Raw genomic sequence first — 8262 nt, 5'->3', positions numbered from 1 at the left:
TAAAAGAGCTGTCATTTAGGGATGAGGGGATACCCACCTCCCCACACACTCGGCCGCGGTATTTGTTAATGGGGAAGAACGAGGCACAGCAGCAGATTCAGCCTGACTCACGCGGTCTGCACTTCTATGGGGTGCCTTTTTTTCCCCCCCCTCCTGCTCCTTAAAAGCGCAACCAACACGTATGAACAAGAAGGAGTGCTTGGGAAACGCTGCTCCCCACCATTTCTGCTCTATTTACTTGGGTCTGGTTCAAACTATGAGACCACGACTACATCTGCTCCCGGCCGCCGCTGCCAGGGGGTCAGGACAGGGATGCTCACATACACCACACAGCAGCCAGCTGCTTTTGGAAGAACCCCCCCGATAATAAATATTTTATTATCGCTTTGCTTTCAACAAACACAAAAAGATTTTGGAAGAGAATAAAGTTTCAAGTCCCTCAACTGGCCAGGCCAAGAAAGGCATTGCCAGGCTTTAGAGGGCAATATCAGATAAAAGCAGCAGCAAACACAAGCAAATTGGAGGTGATCTACGGAGCCCCAGACACTGCTAAGGGGTGCAGGACCATGCAGACATGGACCCAAAAGGAGGCACCGAATGGGTTAGCATCTCTCAGATCCTTTAATATATTTTCCCTAATTAAGCTGTTCAATTCGCCAGCTTAAATAGCTGCCAATAGCTGCTACAAATTGATTTATCTTTTGATGAAGGTAAAATTTGCTGGAAAAAATGAGAGGCAAACAACGTATGGGCTTGGTGGGGGGATTAAATCACTTTGTCTCATGTTAAGATTCAAACATAATCTGGAGGCAGGATGAGTCTTTTACAAGTAAATTGTTTTTATACTATACATTCATTTCTATGTAAACAGAAGCATACTAATTTACACATCCACCTACAATACCTGCTAGATAACAGAAGTATATACTTAAAAGCCAGATGAGATCCTGAGCTCTCTGTGGGCACACACACACACAAATAAAAAGCAATCATCCTGCAACCCACCCGGGGGAAAGGAAAAAAAATAAAAGCCTTCTGGAAACAGAGGCAATCCATCCATAATAGATATGGCCTAAAGCAGTCTCTACGTGAAGGGTCATGAACGACTCATGCGGCGGAGGTCAAGTCTCGAAAACTGTATTTCAATTCCCAACCCATCACCGCCAGCGAGCTGCAGTCCCCTCGTATGGCACAAGCTTAGAGTTTACCACCTCCACTTCATTATTTTGCAGGGTTTTTTACTCATCGGTAAGAAATATAAGGTGAAGAGGGATAAATATTAAGAGTAAATCACAGCCAGCCTGACAAGACTGTGAAATAGTAGCAGCCAGCCCAGGATAATTCGCTTGATCTCAAATGAGAAGTTTCCCCGGTGGGATGGGACATTACAACCCCGCTAAGTAAGAGAGGCGAGACAAGGAGTTGGCCTCTGCAGTTCCAATATCGCAACGCACGGGGCTACGAGCACCGAAAGCCCCGCAAATACAGATCCCTTTCCCAGCAAAAGCCATGCCCATCTCACCTCCACGGCAGAAATGAAATTTGTCTGCGCGCTTGCTTGCTCAAAACGTGCTGCTTCACTTCAGATCATCTCCGGCATCGGTTTCTCCAAAGAGAGAGTTAAAGAGAGTTGAGAGCGAGGGATGCGGCAATAGCCATGGGGGGTTTGCATTTATTAACTGTTATTCTCTGCATCCACTTTATCAGCTATTTTGGACATAGGCATTTTCTACACAAGCACATGCCAGACGTCTGAGAGTGGATAATTTGCCCAGACAGGCAGTAAATACATCCCGTCTCATGCTTCCTCCTAGAATAATGTGCTTTCCAGTGTCACATGCCATGTAAATCATCACCTTGCAATTTATCCTCAGCTACGTTTCAACCTGTTCTGGACCAACCCAAAAAAAAAGAAAAGAAACCAGCAGAAGGTCCAGTAACCCCTTCTGCCACAGCTGAGCATGGATGCTTCTTCCCTGGCCAATATTTTGAGTTTACTGGAGAAAAGGCACCTACTGAATTTATGGCTTCCCAGCTGAATTTCATAGAATCATCGAATGTTTTGGGTGGGAAGGGACCCCTAGAGGTCACCCAGCCCAACCCCCCTGCAGGAGCAGGGACACCTTGAACCACATCAGGTTGCTCACAGCCCCGTCCAACCTGGCCGGGAATGTTCCCAGGGATGGGGCCTCCACCCCTTCTCTGGGCAACCCCTGACAGGGTTTCACCACCCTCACTGGAAAGAATTTCTGCCTTAGATCCAGTCTAAACCCACCCTGCTTCAGTTTAAAGCCATCCCCCCTTGTCCTGTCCCAGCTGGCCCTACTAAAAAGCTTGTCCCCCCCCTTTCCTCTGGGCCCCCTTGAAGCCCTGACCGGCCGCACTCAGCTCTGCCCGCAGCCTTCTCTCCTCCAGGCTGAGCACCCCCAACTCTCCCAGCCTGGCCTCAGAGCAGAGGGGAGCCAGCCCTCGGAGCATTTTAGTAGCCCTCCTCTGGCCCCGCTCCTGACTCTTAGATCTAGAGGAGTCCTAGATTTCCTTCGAGCTCTACAAAAGGCATTTACATAAGTTCTTGTGCAACATCAGAAGCTCATTCCTTCAGTCTGTTTCTCTCCCACCACGTGAGTATCCAACAACTACTCACCACATGGTTACCGCAACTCAACAAGTTAGAGGTGAACTAGAGGAACCTCACGAATCGCATGAGAAATTACATGCCTGCGATTTTTTTTTCCCCCCTGGCATTTTTTATTTAAATCTTCCTGCAAAACCAGAGTCAAGTAAAGAATTACGGTTGATGATGCTGTCTGGGCTGCAGCCTTCCAAAGGCACGGGAGAAAAACAACGTTTTCTTTCCAAAAAGTGAGCCCAGAAGTAAACAGGAGAACCTCCATGGGAACTTTCCATCAGGAAAACAACATCTTTTCCCCAGACCTCCTTTGAAAAAAAAAAAAAATTATTTCCAACAGAAATTCCTCAAACCAGCCGGGCTTGTCGAAAAGGTTGGATTTAAGCAGATATTCAGGCATCTTGCAGCCTGAGCTGGTGGGGGGGAGCACAGTCCTGGGGGGACCCCTCTAATCCCTGTCCCCTCTGGCTGCAGAGAGACGAAGCCTCCTGTGCATCTCTGTCTTCTCAGTTTTGTGCTCAAAACACTCGAGAATCTCTCTTTTGTTCCTTGACTGTCTGTCTCAATCCTTTCCTCAGTCATTATTCAATATTTGGTTTTGTGACTACATTATTTAACTTGGCGGAGCGTTTTGGGACGCAGCTTGCATAAAAGGCTCTATTTTTAAGAATCGGAGGGGACCGTCGCGCTAGCAGGGAGGAGACAGCGCTGACAACAAAGAGGAGACCAAAGCTTCACCCATCACAAAAACTCTCCGGGGAAAGTAGGCTGGCAGTCACAAAATCGTCATTCGAGGGAATAAATCACCAAAGCAAACTCCAATGTCAGTAATTTTGCAACGCAGAAAATTGATTCGTACTTTACAATCAAGGAGCGCCTTCCTCGATAACGTATGCTCGGCATTTTAACATAATTATTTGCGCAACAGTTTTAACATTTGCAGCCTTCCCCGGCTGTCAACCTGGAAGTAGCGAAAAAATAAAATTTTAAAATACTCTTCTTCAGAAACAGGATTAAAGGGGGGGAAAAAAAAAAATCAATCTCTGAGCAACCTCCTTTGTATTTTGTTGTGACAAGACTGAATTTAAACAGCCTGTGAAGTCAAAACAACAGGAGAAATATCAATACACATTAATTTAATCAAGAAACACAATTCTGCCATGCCAGGCCAAACTCGGCTTTATTTCCACCAGGGTTTCCACGGGAGCTGCTAACACCCCGCTGCCTGCCCAAGCCCACCCGCGGTGGCCAAGGGTCTTCTCAAAGCCTCCGAGCCCCCTCTCCATTTGCATGCCTTCCCATGCGCAAATCAAAACTCCTGGTGCTGCAGAACCCCGCTATCACATCTCCAGCTCTCCTCCCGAATAAGGCTCGTTTTGCTGGCAAACATGCCCCAGCTGGCCGTCCTGCTGCGTCCTTATTGTCTACCATGGAGCTTTCAAAGGACAGGCAGATAAAAGGGTAAACATGTTAACAAAAACTATCTCCACCGCACTTGACTTCGTCAAATCCTGTGCGCGCAGCGCGACACTCCGAAACAAGAATCTCATTAAGAAAGGGAGAGTTGAAAGGAACGCCCCAGCATACCAAATGCAGAAATCAGATGTACTTGACCTTTCAAATGAATGTACATTTTCTGACTGACTGTTCATGTCAGAGTAATTCAAACAGACACCTCATAATCCTCTTAAAAGACTAAAATTTGGATACTGGATTGAGCACAATGCGGCGTGATCTGCGGGTGGTCTCGTCTCTTTGCTCGGTCCTGTCCTTGCCCCCAATTTCCCAAGGCACCTTGAAGTCTTCTCCCCTCCCTGGGCTTTCATGTCCCCCTGCACGCACAGAAGGCGTTTCAAGTCTGGGATTCATTAACAAGGTAGCGTCTTCTGTGCTGGCACAGCTGGAAACCAAATTCTGATGCTCCTTAACACAAATTGGGTGATTAAACACTTTGGATGGAAAATAATGTGCCCCAATAGCAAGGTAGGAGAGTGAGACCCATCCAGCTCCATCCAGACAGGCTCCAGCCATGCTGACCCCATGCACAAGTCAAAGGACCATGAACCCCACTTGGGTCCTGCGTCTTGTGTATCGGCCCGCGTCACGTACACAGGCTTACTGAGAAAGAGAAACCCTACAATAGCCATGAGGATCCCAGAAAGCCCAGTGGCTTCACAGGGAGGCATTCACATGGCGAATGGCTGCAAATGGAGAGGTTCACCAAGCTCAGGAGGTACCAATTACTGCCCAAAGGCAATGGTAAATGAACACAGAGAGCAACTACAGGATTTCTCCACAGACAATGTTGCTGGAGAGGTCATTGCAACGAGATCAACGCCCTACATGTCTGCCTGGGCCACCTCCCCTTTACAGGCTTTGGCCATCTCGGAGATCCTGGTGAGATCTAGCTGCCTGCCTTGCTCTACAGTTCATTTTCCACCGACAAGTTCTGGGCTTTGTTTACCTTATCCATAAAAAAAGAGGCACAGACGCTGCCGAGCCTTTGAGATTGCACACCCCGGGGAGTCCGCATTCCTACAAGCGCTGGAGGAAAAGGGGGTTTTGGTGTCTATTTATGGCCTGCATCTACGAAAAACCATGCAGCAACAGACCACGCAGAGACGAATAACGAGATTCTTTTGAGGAACACTGAAAACCAACAGCTTAGCATTTCCAGTGGAGTCCAGTGGTGTTTTCTGACCGGTAAGGAAGCTGGAAATACACCAGCCGCTTCCCAATGTCGCAGCAACATCAGCCCCAGCCATGCACGGTGCACGCACTCGCATCTGCACGCACGCTGCTGGCTCCTGCTCGCACCGCACGGGGCTCGCGGCCATTGCCATGCAGGACAGGTACCGCATGGCTTTGCATCCTCTGGCAAGGCCTCCCCTTCCTCCGAGCTCCCCGGCATGTAATATTAATTGGCTAATATTTGTTTAGATCGTTCCTGACACTTCGCCTTGTGATTCCCGCTGCAGTGCATCAGCAGCTCCGGCGTGGGTTGCTGGAGGAGCAGTGCCTTGGCTGGGGGGGATGGAGGACACGGTGGCCAGCCAGGGAGGGGGGTGGGATTGGGGGTCTGCACTGCTCTCAAGTCAGCCCCCAAACCCACAGGCAAGCCTGCAAAGAAATCCCACAGAAAAGTCAAATGCAAGGGGTAAAGCAGCTTATTTCACAAGGCGATGGGCTCAAGCGCACCGCCCGTGCAGCGCCTGCTCGGGGGAGCTGCGTCCTTCGGTCCCAGCCCTCCTGAGCTCCAGGTCATGGAGCTCATTTTGTGGATTCCCAACCAAAGACCCACAAATTCCTATTCTGAGCCAGCACCAGGGTCCCCCAGCAGGCTGAGCTCTCCTGTTTCCAAGCACCCGTCACTGCAGCATCTGGGCTCCATCTCCAAAAGGGTTTCTGTTTATCCAACGGCTCTCTGAAGGCCACCCAAGAAGAACACGGGGCTCTGCAGACCTTCCAGCCCAGTGAGCAGGTCAAGGTGTCACCAGGGGAAGCGAGCATCTCCTCTCGGGTGGGGACCCATCCCTCTGCCCCCCTGCACAGGGCTCTCACGTGCTCACCTCGCCTCCGAGCCCCACGCGGTCCCCAAACCAGGCAGCCCCATCCAGGCGTGGACCCCCACCAGCACGTGCCAGCAGCATCCCCGCTGCCTGCTGACTCACAGGCGTGTTTTTCTCACTCGCCGCCCCTCCTCTCAACACCTCCTAACAGCTCATGAATTTTATAAACTAAACTCATTGTAACCAAACCATGAAATTGCAAATTTAACTCTGTCAATAAACAAAGCCCTGGCAGGGAGCTGGCGCTGCCTAAAGGCAGGGCTGCTGTGCTGCCTAGCTACCCGGCGAGGGGGGGACCTCCAAGGGACACTGCGCCCCGCTTGGTCCCACTTGGCCACGGGGCAATGGCACGGACTGGATCGTGAAGGATGCTGGAGCATCGCAACCCGTGCAGCATCGCAACCCGTGCAGCATCACAGCCTAGACCCAGCGCCCTTGGCAGTGCCGACCATTCCCATCATCCTTCCCCTTCGTGGCCATCCCCATCATGGACCTGAGAAGCAGTGCAAAGCCTCAGCAGCCCCAAACCCTCCCGGTGAAGCCCTCCCTGCCCCCTGCAAGGGCTCTGCTGCAGCTCCTGGGCCCAGCCAAGCCTGGCTCTGGCCTCCCCTTTGGCTGGCAGCACTGCACACTGTGCAGCAGTGCCGACCATTCCCATCATCCTTCCCCTTCGTGGCCATCCCCATCATGGACCTGAGAAGCAGTGCAAAGCCTCAGCAGCCCCAAACCCTCCCGGTGAAGCCCTCCCTGCCCCCTGCAAGGGCTCTGCTGCAGCTCCTGGGCCCAGCCAAGCCTGGCTCTGGCCTCCCCTTTGGTTGGCAGCACTGCACACTGTGTCCACGTCCAGCGCGGCTGGGAGAGCCCTCGTTAAGTTAATGGAGTGCTAATTCACTGGCAGATCGAGGGGAGGGATCGGAGGTGCTGCCTCATTTGCTTGGTGGAAGCGGGCCATTAAAAGGAAGGGTGGGGGGTCTCGGGATGGGGTGGGCGGCGGAGGCTGCCAGGCTGCTTGAGGGATGGCGAGGGGTCTCCCCAGGGACAACCGGGGCTCTGGAAACCGCGTTAGCAGCGTGACGTAGCCTTTGGCGCAGAGAGAGCGGGAACAAACCGCATCGTTGGGACAAACTGCCTGCTGCAAGGAGGATGGCAGAGCACCACCAAAAGCGACCTTCTCCCCATCGCCCTCACCATCTTCAGGGTTCGGCTGTTGCCGCCCTACCGGTACAGCCACCCAAGCCAACCCTTCCTTCCCGCACACACAACACCCAGCAACCCAAAGCACTTGCACTAGGTCGGAAAAGTGCAGCGATACCTGCTAACACGCAGCGGGTCCACACCAGGCTCCTGCCAACGTACAAATACCACCTCCCTCCAAAATAAGCACATTGCCACGGGGTGTTTCTATGGCAACAAGCATCTCTGATATAGCCGGCACCACCACACCGAGACTCCAGCACCGCTCTGCTGACACGGGAGGCCATGGTCCCGCCGGCTCTCCTCGCTCCGCAGCTCCAGGCAGGACTCCCCGGGCAGAGTTCAGCCATCGAGAGGCATCAAAACCAACTTACTGCTTCTTGCCTGGGGTTGCCACAGCATCATGACCCACACGGGTACCCCTCGTTCTCCAGACAAGAGCATGGGCAGGAAGGACGCAGCATCCCTCCCGGGGATGTCATCCATCCCGCAGCCCCGAGCCCCCCCAGCTTGCAGCCGGCCCCGGCAGCCCTGCAAGCTCCCACCCCCAAGAGCAGCAGCGGGGCCAGGGTCATCAGTCATGGAGCCATGCTATAGGCAGCCTTAAATCCCAGGCCTACCTTCCCATCGATCTCCTCAGCTCCGTGAAATTAAGAAAAACGCAAGACAAACACAAGCGGACATCCCCGAGCAGGCTGCCTAAGAGGCAACTGAACAGGAGCAATTCCCCCGAGCAAGGCTCAGGGAGCTGGCAGGCAGCGCCTCGCCGAAAAAAAAAAAACCCCAAAACCAAATCCCAAATGACAAGTGCAGAGTGAGTAAATGACTTGCTGAAGATCCTTCATAACTAAAATAAATTGTGGTGAAAGT

The sequence above is a fragment of the Egretta garzetta genome, unplaced genomic scaffold, assembly GCF_000687185.1.
Source record: "Egretta garzetta isolate BGI_Z169 unplaced genomic scaffold, ASM68718v1 scaffold207, whole genome shotgun sequence".
In the NCBI taxonomy this organism is placed as follows: Eukaryota; Metazoa; Chordata; class Aves; order Pelecaniformes; family Ardeidae; genus Egretta; species Egretta garzetta.
Note: the sequence above shows the minus strand (reverse complement) of the source record.